At 41.0% G+C, this 15,877-nt stretch overlaps 1 protein-coding gene across 23 annotated transcripts in view; it reads left to right on the top strand.

Moving 5' to 3' along the window:
- Positions 1-15,877, top strand: part of LOC123618721 (prostate and testis expressed protein 3) — a 69,615-nt gene that overhangs the window by 19,288 nt on the left and 34,450 nt on the right. For 4 of the 23 annotated variants that reach the window (XR_006727173.2, XR_006727174.2, XR_012503860.1 and 1 more), the window contains 2 exons: positions 823-951; positions 1,145-2,523. The exons of the other annotated variants lie outside the window; for them this stretch is intronic. The gene's annotated coding sequence lies outside the window, so the exon portion shown is untranslated. Of the gene's footprint in view, positions 1-822; positions 952-1,144; positions 2,524-15,877 lie in introns of those variants that run through there. 23 annotated transcript variants of the gene reach the window in all.

Consider the following 15,877-nt stretch of genomic DNA (forward strand, 5'->3'; position numbering starts at 1 on the left):
CTGTGGTCGCTGGGCAGGGAGTGAGGCTGTGGAGGTAGGCTGGGGAGCAGCTCCGGGGTGATGACCTGGCCAGCTTGGGAGGGGACAGAGTCAGGGATGAGGTTCTGGGATGATCTGACCAGCAGGGATCTAAGGTCTCTTTCTGCCGTCCCCACCCCGACTGCTGCCAGGGAAAGAGGTGACTTCCTTTCCAAGGTTTCAGAGTGGGGTCGGTCACTCCCGGGGGCAGATTGGGGCTGGGAGCTCTTGTCACTTGTAGATTTTGTGGCTTGCTGGGATGGTCCTAAGAGGCAGAGCCAGTGGTTGCTCAAGACTTTCTATAAAGAAGCAGCCAAGAAGCAGTGATCTGTCAAGAACAGGTCACTGAAAGGCTTATCTTGAACCAATATTTCCACTGTAAATGCAGTTGTCACTTAGATATGTTTTGATATCCGGTATCTTTTGTGGGGAGTATGGTAGGAAATTTTGTGAGACTGCATCCCCACCTTGGAGCCAGTACTCTCCTCATGTCCCATGATATTCTGGTCTCAGATGGCTGTATGTAGATATTCTCATAATGTTCTGCATAATGGCATCTTAGCAAAGGGGACAGCTTTCACTTTATTTTTAATTGAATCAAGATCCCTGTATGAAAAACCCCAGATCCTTAAAGAATCAATGGTCATAATATGATGCAAACATTTCCCGGCTTTAAGAGTAAATTGGAGGAAGTATTTAGGATCATGTTTTTCCCTTGACCCCTCGACTCTGTCAGTGTTCTAGCCCACCTTAACATCAGCCTGTTGGAACTCTAGGATCAGCCTTCATGTCTGTTTTCTGCAGCTCCAGATACATTGTGTATGGTCTGCCGAAATTTTAAAAAAGGCCAATGTTTGAATGGCAAAGGCAATTGCACGATGGAACAAGGCCCTGGATGCAGAACCAGAGATTTCTACATTTTCTCGGAGAAAGGTAATGCTGTTAAGCCAGGCTCTTCTGGCTTGAGCTGGCCCCTGGCTGCTGACACTGTGTAGGGGCTCCAGTCTGAGGGAGTCCTTGCTGGGAGGTGGATGTGTCCCTAGTCTAGAGACCAGGCTTGGTATGGTTGGGGAAGGGCCTCTTACTTTAGTTCTAGGTATTGAGCGTGAATATCCTTCTCTTCCAGCTGGATGGTGCTACAACCACACTGAGTTGGACTGTTTTGATTACTGTTCATCTTCAAATTTCTATAATGGGGACCTGAAGATTTCAACTTTTTGCTGTAAAGGTCGAGAGTTCTGTAATAGTTATTATGGAAGAGGACGATTATGATGGGCTTGCTAACAGCAGATTTCTTTGTCAGCGGTGGTGTCCACTCACCCTTCTGTTCCTGCAATCTCTGGTCCTGTATCCCTCCACCTGTGCTCCTGAAGAGCATATAGGAGCCTCCTGTCTCCTCCAAGTATCCCTCTTCACCTCTCCCCTGGCCGCTGGCTCCTTCCCCCCGACACCAAGTACTCTTGGTTCATCCGTGTTTCACCTCTCTGCTTCGTTCACATCTGCAAGTCACAGCCCACCTCACCTTGTGTTCCCTGATCCCTCACAGTCACTCTACTTCTCTGGCTGCCTGGCTTCTAATCCCACCAACTCAGAAGGGACTGCAATGTGCCCAGAAAGGTGATGGGTTCCATTTTATACGTCAGGAGTTTGTGGGGTCAGTGGGAAGCTCAGGAAAATGTGTCCAACTGGCAGATGGACAGAGAGGCCTCGAAATCCAAGAAGATACCAAGGCTGGAGGCAGAAAAAGCAGGATCATCAGATTAAGATGCTATGGACATACTCAGAATCTACTGATAGCTTAGGTGATAAGACTTAAAGAGGTTGTTAGTGAGTGAGGTGGGAGTGAGGGTGGACAGATCATTGATGCTAGAGACCACCAAAATAAAAAGTGGGTGAAAGTCACTCTCTGGAAAGAGCCATGGATGGTGGTCACAGAAGTAGATGGAGAACCAGGACTGCAGAGTGTCACTTTCTGCTTTCTGTGACAACTTGCATGCTATTGGCAGAGCAGGTTCAATGGAGAAGAGGCACAGAAACCACATGACAATGGGTTGAGGAATGGGTGGGCTGTGACAGGAGGAAATAGGGGATAGGCAACCGCTTGAGAAGTTTGGGAGGAATGGAGAAAATGGAATGGTATCTTTCATATGAAGAGTGACCTTATGCTTTTAATCAAAGAAACATTTTTTTTTCTTCTTGGTGTTTACATTCATTTAACGTAAAAATCCTCTTGTTACAACTGTAGCAATGTGTATATGTACATCTTCTCCTCTTCTGCATATAATATTTCCTGCTCTTTTTGTCCATCTCCTTTTTTAAAATTTCCATCACTTGTCTTAAATACGTTCTTTCTCTTTTCCTTTGCTGTTTGCTACAAGAAATGGAGATTATTATTTGTATTTTTTGTTACTTATTTTTGACTGTTTCCCACTCAAAATTTAAAACAAACTAAATGGAACATTTTATATTTCTCTCTAAAAGACTAAAAAGGAATAAATTAAATCACTTTATGACTTTTTATTAGTTAAAAAATTTCAAAGTCATAAGAAAAATCTAAAAATGTACTTTTCTTTCAGGATATCAAATTTAAATATTTCAAACATTTCTCCTCTAAATTTGAGCTGAGATAGGAGATAGAAAGGAAGACAAGTTGAATTAGCCACTAAGAAGCTTAGCCTAAGCCAGAGCCTTGTTATTAAATGTAAAAATTTCAGCAACAGCCCCATCAAAATCAGTGGCAATAAAACCCAACCCAGATATTCCCGCTTGTATTAAGCTGTGTGCACTTATATCTGGTCCCACCAAAAAGAACTGTCAGGGGAGGAGGTCACTGTGATGGAGGCAAGACCAATGAGAGGGATTTTTATTGTGTCAATAACTGCCTTTTATCACCTCACACCTATTAGGATGGCTGATATCCCAAAAAAAGAAAACGAAGTGTTGATAAGGTCATGGAGAAAGAGGAATTCCTGTGCACTGTTAGTGGAAATGTAAAATGGTGCAGCCACTATGGAAAACAGCACGATGGTTGCTCAAAATATTAAAAGTATAATCACCCTGTTATTATTATTATCATATTGTTGTTATTACCAGCAATTCCAGTTCTGGGTATAGATCCAAAAGTGTTGAAAGCAGGGTCTGGAAGAGATATTTGCACACCCATGTTTATAGCAGCATTATTTACAATAGCCAAAAGGTGGAAGCTACCCAAGTGTTCACCAGCCAATAAATGGATAAATAAAATGTGGTACATACATATGAAGAAATGTCATTCAGTCTTAAAAAGGAAGAAAAGTTGGATACATGCTGCCATATGGATGAACCTTGAGGATATTGTGCTAAGAAAAACAAGACAGTATCCGAATGACAAATACCGTATGATTCCACTTACACGAGGTTCCTCAAGGAGTCAGATTCATATACAGACATCCTTGATTGCTTTGATTATTGTGATAGTTGCTTTATTGTGGTGATCTGGAGCCGAACCTGCACTATCTCTGAGGTTTGCCTGTAGAAAAAAACTATAATGGTGGTTTCCCGGGGCTTGTGTGAAGCGGGGTGCGGAATGGAGAGTTACTACCTGGTGGACACAGAGTTTCAGTTTTGCAAGATGAAAAAGTTCTTAAGATGTGTTTCACAACAGTGTGGATATACTTAACGTTACTTAACTGTACAGGTAGAAATGGTTACGACGGTTGATTTTACTTACGTGTTTTTACCATAATTAAAATTTTGAGAAACAAAAAGAGAAATTAAAAAGATACATTTTTCTCAATGAAAGTGAAAATAAAAACAACCCCCCCGCAAACTCCTGCTTTTTGTTACCCACCCTCCTCACTTCATGAATGACCAATGGAAATTCTGTGGATATTGTAGGAAACTTGGAAAATACAAATAAGTTAACAACAGAAAATCAAAAACTTCTGCAACTTGCTCCAAAGAGTAAAGCACAGAAATGAGGGGAGAAGGTAACTTTACAAGAAATACTCTGACAAATAGCTTCTTAGCAGGTGATCAAGGTTCATATTATTCATGATAAGGCAGGTTGATATTACGTAGTCATAAACCAGGTCTAATAAAATATTTGTAAAAACCCATATTGAGGGACATTCACAAAATACCTGTTCCATATGCCCCCCCCCCAAATTGAACGTTATAAAAAACAGGAAAAATCTGAGAAACTGTCACAACCCAGAGGAGGTAATGACATGATAAGAAAATAAAATGTGGAATCCTGGAAGAAAAAACAGAAACTAGGCAAGACTCTAATGAAATCTAAATACAGTATGGAGTGTAAGGTTAACTTATTAATATATTTCATTAGTTGTGACAAAATTTTTCTGTAAATCTAAAAGTATTGCAAAATTAAAAGTTATTTAAAAAGCCATCCAAACATACCATTAGAGAGAAACGTTATAAATTAATATATATCCCATTGACCTTTTCATGATAAGTATACACACACACATATTTCTTAAAAAATATACTTTACAGAGTAAAATCGTGTATAGAATGTGGATATTGAATGTCAACTGATATCAGATGTCATCTCCATGAGGGGGGGTATTAGGAGGAGCCAGGGATCCCACTCCCAGGCTCCCTGCACCTTCTCCCCCACCAGGAGTCATCAGAACAGAAGCCTGTCAGCCCCGATCGCTTGTCCGAGGTCCGCAGGAATGGAGGTCCTGCATGCAGGCACAGGCTCCAGATTCTGCTCTGAGTGCCAGTGCACCAAACCAGTGGTGGAGAAGGATCCCTTCAGCCAGAACTTCCTCCTGTGGGCAAAAAAAGGGGAATAGGAAGACCCCAGCAGCCGTCGCCCCAAGGATCCCAGCGGCCCTTCCCTGCAGCGCCACCTGCAGGACCTCTGCAGTCCTGGCCACCGAAGACCCCGGCAAGGCTGTTTGACATCAGCCTCCTCTGATGGAGCTGAATGCAGACTGTACCACTTTACCTTCTCAGGAGCCAGAGATGCTGCAGCCCATCCAGCTGGTGCCCTCCTCGCCACCTCCATGTGAAGCCTTTCTCCACTGAAGCCAGTGCAAAAAGGCTGCCAGAGATGACTGCACATGTGCAGGTATCAATGCAGAGCCATCAGAAACACAAGAAAGCAGGGAAACACGACTCCGTAAGAACAGAATACATCCTGTTCTGCTCTTGCAGCCTGAGGCTGACTTTCCCAACTACACTGCACCAGGGAAAGGAACAACAAAGGCAAATAAAACCTCCACAAAAATTCCTTCAACTTTTTAGGTATTTTTCTTTCTGATTGGACATTGACTTGGTTGCCGTATGTTTTTGTTTTCCGGAGCTCCTATAAAGTTATTTTAGCCAGTCTCTAGTTACTGTTGTCGTTTTAATATTTCGTAGGGGGATGAGGGTCTCAGGCATCCTAGTCTGCCTCCTTGCTGGTGTCAGTTTTTAGACCACTTACTTTTTTTTTTTAAATAGACTTCCATTCTTTGAATAGTTTTAGGGTCACAAAAAATGAGTACAGAGAAAAGTACATGAGGAAGTACAAATTTCTCATGTATTTTCTGTCCCCACACAAGCGCAGCCTCCCCTGCTATCACCCCACGCCACAGTAGTGCCTGTGTTAACTCATCATTATCGCCCTAAGTCCATGATTTCCATTAGAGTTCAGTCTTGGCATTGTACATCCTATGGGTTTGGACAAATGTATAATAAAATGTTTCCACCATTATAGTGTCATACAGGCTAGTTTCACTGCCCCCCAAATCCTCTGTGCTTTACCTATGCGTGCCTCCCTCCCCAGTAGCTCCTGGAGACCACTGATCTTTTTATTGTCTCTGTAGTTTTGCCTTTTCCAGAATGTCATATAATATGAACATCATACAGTATGCAGCCTTTTCAGATTGCCTTCTTTCACTTGGTAATGCAGTTGACCCTTGAACAGCATGGATTTGAACTGCGTGGGTCCACTTATATACACATTTTTTCCAACAAATACATAGTACATGATCCATGGTTGGTTGAATCCACAGGTGCTGAACCATGGATATGGAGGGCTGACTGTAAAATTATATATGAATTTATACATGAATTTTCAACTGTATAGGGGATTGGCACCCCTAACGCCCTTAAACCCTGCATTGTTCAAAAGTCAACTGTATACATTTGAGTTTCCTCCCTGTCTTTTCATGGCTTGATAGCCCATTTCTTTTTATTGCTGAATAATATTCCATTGTCTGAAAGTACCACTATTTACCTGTTCACCTACTAAAGGGGACCTTGGTTGCTTCCAAGTTTTGGCAATTAGGCATTGAGCTGCTATAAATATCTGTGTATAGGTTTTTGTGTCAGTGTAAATCGAGTAAATATCAAGGAATGTGATAGCTGGATCTTATGGTAAAAGTATATTTAGTTTTGTAAGAAATTGCTAATCTGTCTTCCAAAGTGGCTGTACCATTTCACATTTCAAGCAGCCATATATGAGAATTTCTGTTGCTCCACATTCTTGCCAGCATCTGGTGTTGTCAGTGCTCTGGATCTTGCCCATTCTAATAGATGTTTAGTGGTGTGTCGTTGTTGTTTTTATTTTCATTTCCCTAATGACATATGATGTGGAGCATCTTTTCATGTACTTATTTGCCATCTGTTTATCTTCTTTGGTGGTGAGATCTCTATTAAGGTTTTGGGTTCATTTCTTAATCAGGTTGTTTGTTTTCTTAGTGTTAAATTTTGGAAGTTCTTAGTATGCTTTGGGTAGCAGTTGTTTATCAGACATGCCTTTTGCAGAAATTTTCTCCCAGTCCTTTGCTTGTCTTTCATCCACTTGACAGTGGCTTTTGCAGAGCAGAAATTTTTAATTTTAATGAAGTCCAGTGTACCAATTCTTTCTTTCATGAATTGTACCTTTGGTGTTACATCTAAAATGTCATCACCAAACCCAAGGTTATCTAGATTTTCTCCTATGTTATCCTCTAGAAGCTTCATAATTTTGCGTTTTACATTTATGTCCGTGATCCAGTTTGAGTAAAACTTGTGAAGGGTGTAAAGTCTGTATCTAGGCTCTTTTTTTTTTTTTTTTGCATGTGGATGTCCATTTGTGTTCTTTTTGACAGCATACTACAGCCTTTTAAAAAAAATAAATAAAAGATCATTTTCAATTAAAAAATCTGAAAGCGAAATCAGCTTTAGATGAACACTCTGATGAGGGAGAGGCAAGGATTTAAACCCAGGTCCTTATGACTTTGAGTCCCAGATTTATTCTCTTCTCCCGTGCTCTGTGAATTGATGTGCTCCACATATGACCAGCTTGTCCTGGCAAGCACTTAGCGCTTGTGCTGTATTCTCAGTAGACCTTTGTGATGTTTGACAGTTTTTCTTTTATTCTCTGGCCCTGGAGAGCAAGAAAATTCTGTTGTTCTGTTAAATGTCTCTTCTATGTCCCCTATTTCTTGACAAGTCTGCACCTGGGCCGTGAACTTTTCATATCTGGCCTCCTTTTCCACTCTTGGGTAAGATCTGACCTACTATGGGTGTTCTCAGAAACAACTCTCTGTCACAGTCCTGCATCCACAAAGGGCTTTCAGTGCCTGGGGAAGTGCTCATCTTCCTGAGGAGCTCAGACAGGAGGGAAGAGGAATGCTCTGTGGCATTAGGTGTGGGTGGCGTGTTTCAGTACAGGCTACCTCGTTCCTCTCACATGGATAATTGCACAAGAAGCAGAGTGCTTCAGGAGGTTGAGAGAAAGAACTCCGTGGGTTTATGATTAGGAAATAGACATGGATAAGGAAGTAAGAGAATGCCAGCACATCCCAGGCATAGTAGAGTAGCACTGATGGACGAAATCGCTTACCTAGCCCCTAGGCCGCCCTGTTTGTCACTACATTTTAATTCTCCTAGCAAAGTGAGAAAGGGTGACTGGGATGGTGACACGTCCTCAAGTCCCACAGTAAGTATGAGAGGTGCTGGGAGAAGGAACAAGAAATTCTGGCCTCAGAGACTCAGAGCACCAGCAGCAAAGTTGATTAAAGGATGAGAACTGCTGTGCTGGCTCCAAGGGTCATTTTAATATTCCAGCTGGAAGGTTACAGTGGGGCTTCCCTTCTCTCAACATCGTCTTTCTTCCTGCAGCGTTAGCTCTCTGGTGTAGTGAATGTGAATTCTACAAAGATGGGAATTGTTGGAGAAGGTGACATGCAAAGCTGCTGATGGTGTGTATATGTCTGTTAAAACCACTTCTTGGCCAGTTCATGGTAAATGTGTTCCGTGGTCAGGGGATTCTGGTATAGAGCTGTGAAGAATTCCCCTTTTCCTTCAGGGCTCAAACCATCTTTCTTTCTTTTTTATTTTATTTTATTATTTTTTAAATTGAAGTATGATGAGTTTACAGTGTTGGGTCAATTTCTGGTGTACAGCACAGTGCTTTAGTCATACATGAATATGCATATATTCATTCTCATATTTTTCACTGTAAGCTACTACAGGATATCAAATATTGTAATTTTGACTTGCATTTCTCTGATAATCAGCAATATTGAGCAACGTGCCTATTGACCATTTGTATGTCTTCACTGAAGAATTGCTTGTTTAGGTCTTCTGCCCATTTTTGGATTAGGTTGTTTGGTTTTTTGTTATTAAGTTGCATAAGCTGTTTGTATATTCTGGAAATAAAGCCCTTGGCCTCATCATTTGCAAATATTTTCTCCCATTCTGAAGGCTGTCTTTTTGTTGTGTTTACGGTTTCTTCCTTTGCTGTGCAAAAGCTTGTAACTTTAATTGGGTCCCACTTATTTATTTTTGCTTTTATATATATTGCCTGGGTAGACAGCCCTAGAACATTGCTAAGATTTATGTCAGAGAATGTTTTGCCTATGTTTTCTTCTAGGTTTACAGTGTCTTGTCTTATGTGTAAGTCTTTAAGTCATTTTGAGTTTATTTTTGTGTATGGTGTGAGGGAGTGTTCTAACTTCATTGATTTACATGTGGCTGTCCAGCTTTCTAAAAGGGTAGATCTTATGTTAAGTGTTCTTACCACAAAATGAAATAATAATAATAATAATTTTTAAAAGGGAGGAAGTTTTGAGAGGTGATGGATATGTATATGGCCTTAGCGTGAAGGTTTCTTGGATATAAACTTATCCCCAAATTCATCAAGCTGTATACACTAAAAATATACAGCTTTTAAAATGTCAATCATACTTCAATAAAGTGATTTTAAAAATAGAAAGAGGCCTTGGAAGGAGGTGATGTATTTTACATGTGGGTGGGACGTGAGTCATCCAGCTCCAAAGAGAGGACTGTAGTAGCCAGCCTCGCACATATTCCTCAGATCATCCGTCCAGCCCTCTTGGTATTCACACACTTGTGCTGTTCTCTCCAATGCTGAACTTGCTTCACCCTGCACGACTGATAGATTATTATGGAAATGATGCTGTATTGTTCCAAGGTTAGGTTGTAAATGGTGTTGCGTTTCCCGCTTTGGTCTCTTGGCACCGCTGCAGCCTTGAGCCGCCACATAAGAAGTTTTGATTAATCAGAGGCTGCTGTACTAGAGAGAAAGAGAATCCTTGAGGCTACATGAAATGAGAGACACCTTGACATACTACAAGCTGTTCTAGTTTACCTTTTTAAAACTTGTTTATATTAAAAGTTACTCTTTGTGATATTCAGTTTTATGGGTTTGCAAAATTCATTGATTCACATACCAGTTTCCATACAGAGCAGTTCCATTCCTTTAATGTTCCGCCTGCATATTCCCTTTGTATTTAAGTATTCCGCCTTCCCCAACCTTGGCAACCAGTGATCAATTTTTCATCCTTAGTTTTTGCTTTTTCCAGAATTTCTTATGAATAGAATCTTATAATATGCAGTCATTTGGTTTTGATTTCTTTCATTTAGCAAAGTGCATTTAAATTTCATTCATGTTGTTATATGAATCAATAGCTCATTCCTTTTTGTCACTGAACAAGATTTCATTGTGTGAACGTATCATAATTTGTTTATTCATTCACATACTAAGGGACAGTTTGGTTGCTTCCAGTTTGAGGCAGTGATAAATAACGTTCTGATAAACATTCCATGATTTTAGGCTTCTTATTGCTAGACTATGAGCAGAAAGTGTGTGTTGCTTTAAGCCACTGAGTCTGTAGTGCAGCTACAGAAAACTAAAGCATTCATCTTAGGTTTAGTCCTTCCTTGGGTCTCCTGACAGCCCCAGTAGAGAGAAGACCCTGGGTTCTCTTGCCTTAGATTTATCCCTATACTGGTTCCTCTGCCTAGGTAGGTCTCACCTTAGATATCACTATCCCTTCCTTGGCCTTTCATCCTTTCCACATGTCCCTCTGTTCTGTGTTCCTGTGACACCCTAAAATTTTGCTATCCTAACATTTATCACACTATATCCTAATTACCTGTAATTTTCATTGTGTGTTAGCCACTTTACCTGGCCAGTGCATCCTTCTAATTCATTGTTCCATAGAAGTGGGTCTCTTTGTAAGAGAATTCTAGGGGTAGGTATCTTTGTAAGATGTGGTGTCCTCCATGGACCAAAAGTAAGGGCGCTTTCATGAGGCTTCTAACACTCCTAGAAGAATGCTGTCTAACTTCCTGGGACATGGGACAGGGCTTAGCTAAGACTTGGTTTTTGGTCTCGTGAGTACCTCAGGAGGGTATTTGCTCTCGCTCTCGCTCTCTCCCCTTCTCTCTCTCTCTCTCTCTCTCCTCTCTCTCCCTCCCCATCTCTTCTCTCTCTCTATTCTTTTCCTCTCTCTCCCTCTCCTGTCTTCCCCTCATTCATTCCCTCTTAGTGACTAACTAGAGAATTCAAAGGCCAATTATAAAATACTACAGACTGTATCTTGGTATAGAACACAGCTAACTACTGTGTTTCCCATCATTTCTTCAATGATGGGAACATTTTAGGACAGTAACTGCAGCAGTAAGATGATGCTTCACCCTATCTCCTTATCCTCCTTTAAGCAAACGTCTATCTCCCTTCCAGAAACAGGGTCAGAGTACTCCCTTCTTTGTTCGGTGGCTTCCCCAAGTATCAGACATTCAGTCATAGGGCCTAGGAATGAACTCTTTCCTGGTTTTATAAATTAATCTTACTCTTTGATCTGGTGATGTCCCTCAAACCTGGTACTTGGTTTATTTGTTTATTTATTCATTCATTCATTTTGAATAATAAAAGTGAAGAGAACAGACTCAAGAGTTTCTGACCATGCACTTGAGAGTCAGAAGGGCGAACCAGATAGGTGGTTAAAAGTGGCACAGGTTGAAGGGCAAAGCACGTCACCAACAGGACAACCAGATTTCCCCCCGCTGTCCCTTATTTACTTAATTCCCTTTCTCTGTTCGTCATTTTGACTTTTTCTTTTTTTAAATCTTTATTTGTCTCCCTATCTCTCCCTCCCTCACCTTTATCTACTCTAGGTAATTGTCTAAAAGTGGAAATCCAGCACAGCAGAGGGGAGCTGGAAGCATATTTGATAAATTTTGCTAATGAACCTAGGAGAATTCTACATAGCACTGAAATAACTGAGTAGCACATGCATTTAAAATCTATTATACTTTCCTCCATCCTTGCTGTAAGTGCAGCACACATTTGGTAAAGGATAATAGGGCAAGGAATAGAACTGGAATCCTTATAGTGTAGTAATTAATAGTGCACCTTCTGTCCTCAGACATCGGACTTTAAATCCCAATTATAGCACATATTAGTTCTATGAGCTTGGACAAAGTACTGTAAGTCTATGCTTCCATTTCCTCGTCTGCAAAATGGAGTGATGACAGTATTTACTTCATTGAGTTTTGGTGATTTTTTAAATGATGTAATACATGTAAAATGTTTAGAAGAGTGTCTAACAATTAGTAGTTGCTTAAACAGCATTTGTTGTTCTTATTTGGGAAGGCAAATTACTTTTTATTTCCTACATGATTTAAAACACATTAAAAATAATTGTAAATCTGTGTTATTTGGCATATAATTCATAAAGATGTGATTTGTGACTCTAATAACATAAGGGGGTAAAATTGTATATGAGTAGAGTTCTATGTGCTAATGAAGTTAAGTTCATATCAATTCGAATTAAATTATTGGAACTCTAGAATGTTAAATTTAATTTTTATGGTAACCAGAGAAAATATCTATAGAATATATACCAAAGGAAATTTAAAAGAGGATCGAAAGTGTTCTACAAAAAATCAACAACATGCAAAGCCACTTAATAATGGAGGCATTGAGGAATAAAAAAGCCATAAGACATACAGAAAACAAATATCAGAATGGCAGAGGTAGGCCTTTACTTGTCAGTAATTACTTTAGATATAAATGGATTAAACTGTCTAATCAAAAGGCAGAGATTGGCAGAACGAATTTTTCAAAACTGTTATCCATATATATACTGCAAGAGACTCACTTTATATCTAAAGACGCGAATAGGTTTAAACTAGAAGGATGAATATAGATATTCCATGCAAATAGATACCTAAAGAGACCTATGGTGACTATAGAGATAACAAAATGACCTTAAGTCAAAAACTATTGCAAGAAATAAACGATGACATTATACATTGATAAAAGGGTCAGTTTATCAGGAAGCTCTAACAATTATAAACACATATGCACCAAAGAACAGAAAACCAAAACATATATAGCAGACTTCGACAGAATTGAAAGAAGAAATAGACATTCTACCTCAACACTTCACTTTCAGTAATGGTAGAAAAAACATATAGAACATCAACAAGGAATTAGAGGACTTAAGAAACATTATAAACCAATTAGCTATAACAGACATATACAAAATGTTTATGCCAACAACAGCAGAATATACATTCCTCTCAAGTGACATGGAATATTCTCCAAGACAGATCGTATGTTAGGCCCGCATGGAACGCTAGGCCCTCCTTGTCAGGTCCTCCCTGTTTCTGAGACCTCTTCAGACCTAGAGTGTCAGGGGCCTGATCGGATTTAGGATCCTAAACATTTGAAAAGTAAAATGACTTGGAGACTTTTGCCAGATCATTATTTGCCTGGTATCCCTTCCTTCTTATCTGGTCTACTGTAGAGAAAGCCCATGAATTCTCTTGTATATGGTCTTGCTATTCATTAGAATTTTTATTGTAATCCATTCAGTGCCCCCAGATGTCCCAGTGAAGCCTCCCTCTCTTTCTGACCCCCACACAGACTCAGGATTTGGCCCCCAGCCAGAAAAGCAGAACAAGACATTCAGGCCTTGTTCTGCTTGGGCCCAAACAGCATTTCAGAGTTGCACTACATTTCTTTTTTATCCAGTTTATTTTTCTGGGGCCTCTTGGCTCTCAGGAGGCATTGTGTACAGTGGTTGAGAATGAAGGCATTTCTGGATCTTGATGTTTGTTCAGAAATGATGGACAGAATGCAGTCAAGAGTAGGTCCCTGAAAATTAGCTGATCAGGCTAAATTCTGTGGTATGATGGGATTGAATGGACTCTCATCCTTTACTGACAAGCTATTGCAGTAGCTTTGATTACAACAGAAGAATACATATTTCTCCCACCTGGTGAAGCTTATATATTCCACACATCTTCTGGGGCAGCCCAGTATAGAATATTGGTAGACATAAGCTGAAGAGGGTAGGAAAATAACAGAGGTCCATGTTAGACTTCGGAATGTTGCAGTCCCTTCCTTCCCACCTGTCTCCTTAGACAAAGCCTGGACTTGAAGACCCTTCCACAAAAAGGGCAGCCTCCTTCCAGGGCAACTCACTTCTGCTCCGAACACCCACATACATTTATAGCAGAGGAGCTGTAGCAGGCTTGCTCTGTTAGGAATTCAATCCCTGAACATCAGAAATGGGAAGGAATTTGGAGATCATCCATTAAAACCCAATAATTGTACAGATGAGAAATTTTAACTCAGAGAAAGGAAGTAATATGCCTCAGTCCATGAGCTGAGTACAGACTAGAGAATTCTGTCTCTATACTTAGTGCTTTTTTTTTCCCCCACTATGCCAAGTCATAAAATTCAACTCCCCATCGCTCCCCCTTCTCCTGCCCTCACCTCACCTCCAGTGTAATGTTGAGAATATATTTCTTTGGTTTGGCATGCAAAGTCAGGATATTTGGAGTGACAGGAACCCAAATTCTTTCTGCAGTTCTTGCCAACATATTCATCGCAGGAGGTGCAAATTATATTTCTCATTGTAGAATCTGGACGTTATGTGAGAACCATGGGATGAGACCAAGGGATGCCAAGTAGTTAATGGGAAAAGAGAAGGGCCACTGCAGCAGGTGTTGGGATTGAGGCCAGAACCTTGGACTTCCCCAGCCTTCCTCTTCCGATCTCTGGGGACCCTCCCTGCAGAGCCCAGATCTATCACGGAATCTGGTTTTAGGAATCATAGGGTCAACACAAACCCTTCTTTTCAGGCTCAGCCTGCAGCTGTGGCTTCTGAAATGGCACTGAAATGGGCATTTAATTGCTAGTAGGGCTGGCCAAGGTTAGCTGAGAGAGGAAGCCCAGGAGGTAATGGGGGAAAGGAAGGAGGAAGATTTCTCTTCTGAGTTATTAAGACCTGGGTCTTAGTTGAGAGGAAAGGTGATTCTGCTCTCTAACTTGCCCAGCAATAGACTCCCAATGATTTTTTTTTAATCATCCTTTCCCCTCACACCATTCCTGGAGTTAAGAGTTTGGTGGAGCTACTGGATAGCAGTAACAGCAGGGTCCCCAGGAAGAGTTTTCATGGTGGTGAAAGGAATTTGCAGCAGCCAAGGGCTCAGAGGCCTGGCTCCAGCAAATACTGTCTCTGTAGCTCCTGCTCATCCTAATCGGGACTTTTGAGGACATTAGTCCCTGACCCCATCACCCTGCCCCCTTTGCCTCCCTGCCGTTGGACTCACCCTCTGTGGAAGACTGGCACAGAACCACGAGGGCTCCTGGGAGCAGGAGGAGCAGGAGCCAGTCCATATATGTTGGGGAAAAGACAATGAGGCAGGCAGTCAAGCTCCAGGAAGGGCTTAATAATGTTGCACTAGATAGAATATGCAGTAGACACAGAGCTGTAGTTCCCTCCCTGGTCTCCTTCTTTGTGAGTTGTACCCTGGGCTGTAACAGGTGCAGTTCATTTACCTGTGCTGGGAGAGTGGGTGTTCTCTAGGATGGTGGGTGTTCTGCTTCCTCTCCCCATTCCACAGCCAACACGGGGAATGCAGACACAGCCAACACAGTCCAAAGGAATTTGCATAGGAAAGAGGCAATCTTATCCAAGATAGGAAAGCCTCATCCCATAAAGTGAGGAGATCTAAGTAAAACAGAGATGGAAGCCATCTTTAGATTCTACATTTTCTTTGATTATTCAACTTACTATGTGTAATGCCACAAACTGCCCCCACTGAGCCCTGGCATTAGGCTTTGCTTCACAGCTATACAAGTGCATGTAATACGTGTATGTTGTGTTGGATTCCTTGATTTAGCCAAATCACATAACACTGGGCTGGTAAAAGGAGAGAGCACTTAAGATAAGAAACCAGCTCACCTCAGATTTTCAGAATGTCTGATAAGAATGGAATTGAAGACTACAGATTCAGTTACCAATGAAAAACAACAACAACAACAACAACAACAACAACAACAACAACAACAACAACAACAACGGACCCCAGATGTAGCCATGCCAGATTGTTCTAAGTGGTGATCCAGTCACAGGATAGGGACTCTAAGAAGACTGTACTCATCAGTCCACCGCCGGGCGAAACTGGAGGCAGAGGAAGTGAAGGAGAAGATTGGCATTTTATTTTGCAATAATTCCATTTTACCTATGTAAACACAAGCAAAGAGATTATGTTAAGGAAACTATGCACCTATTCAAAGGGAAAGTAGCTTAAAAGTTGCAAATGCCCCAAGATG

This window comes from Camelus bactrianus, chromosome 33, assembly GCF_048773025.1.
Source record: "Camelus bactrianus isolate YW-2024 breed Bactrian camel chromosome 33, ASM4877302v1, whole genome shotgun sequence".
NCBI lineage: Eukaryota > Metazoa > Chordata > Mammalia > Artiodactyla > Camelidae > Camelus > Camelus bactrianus.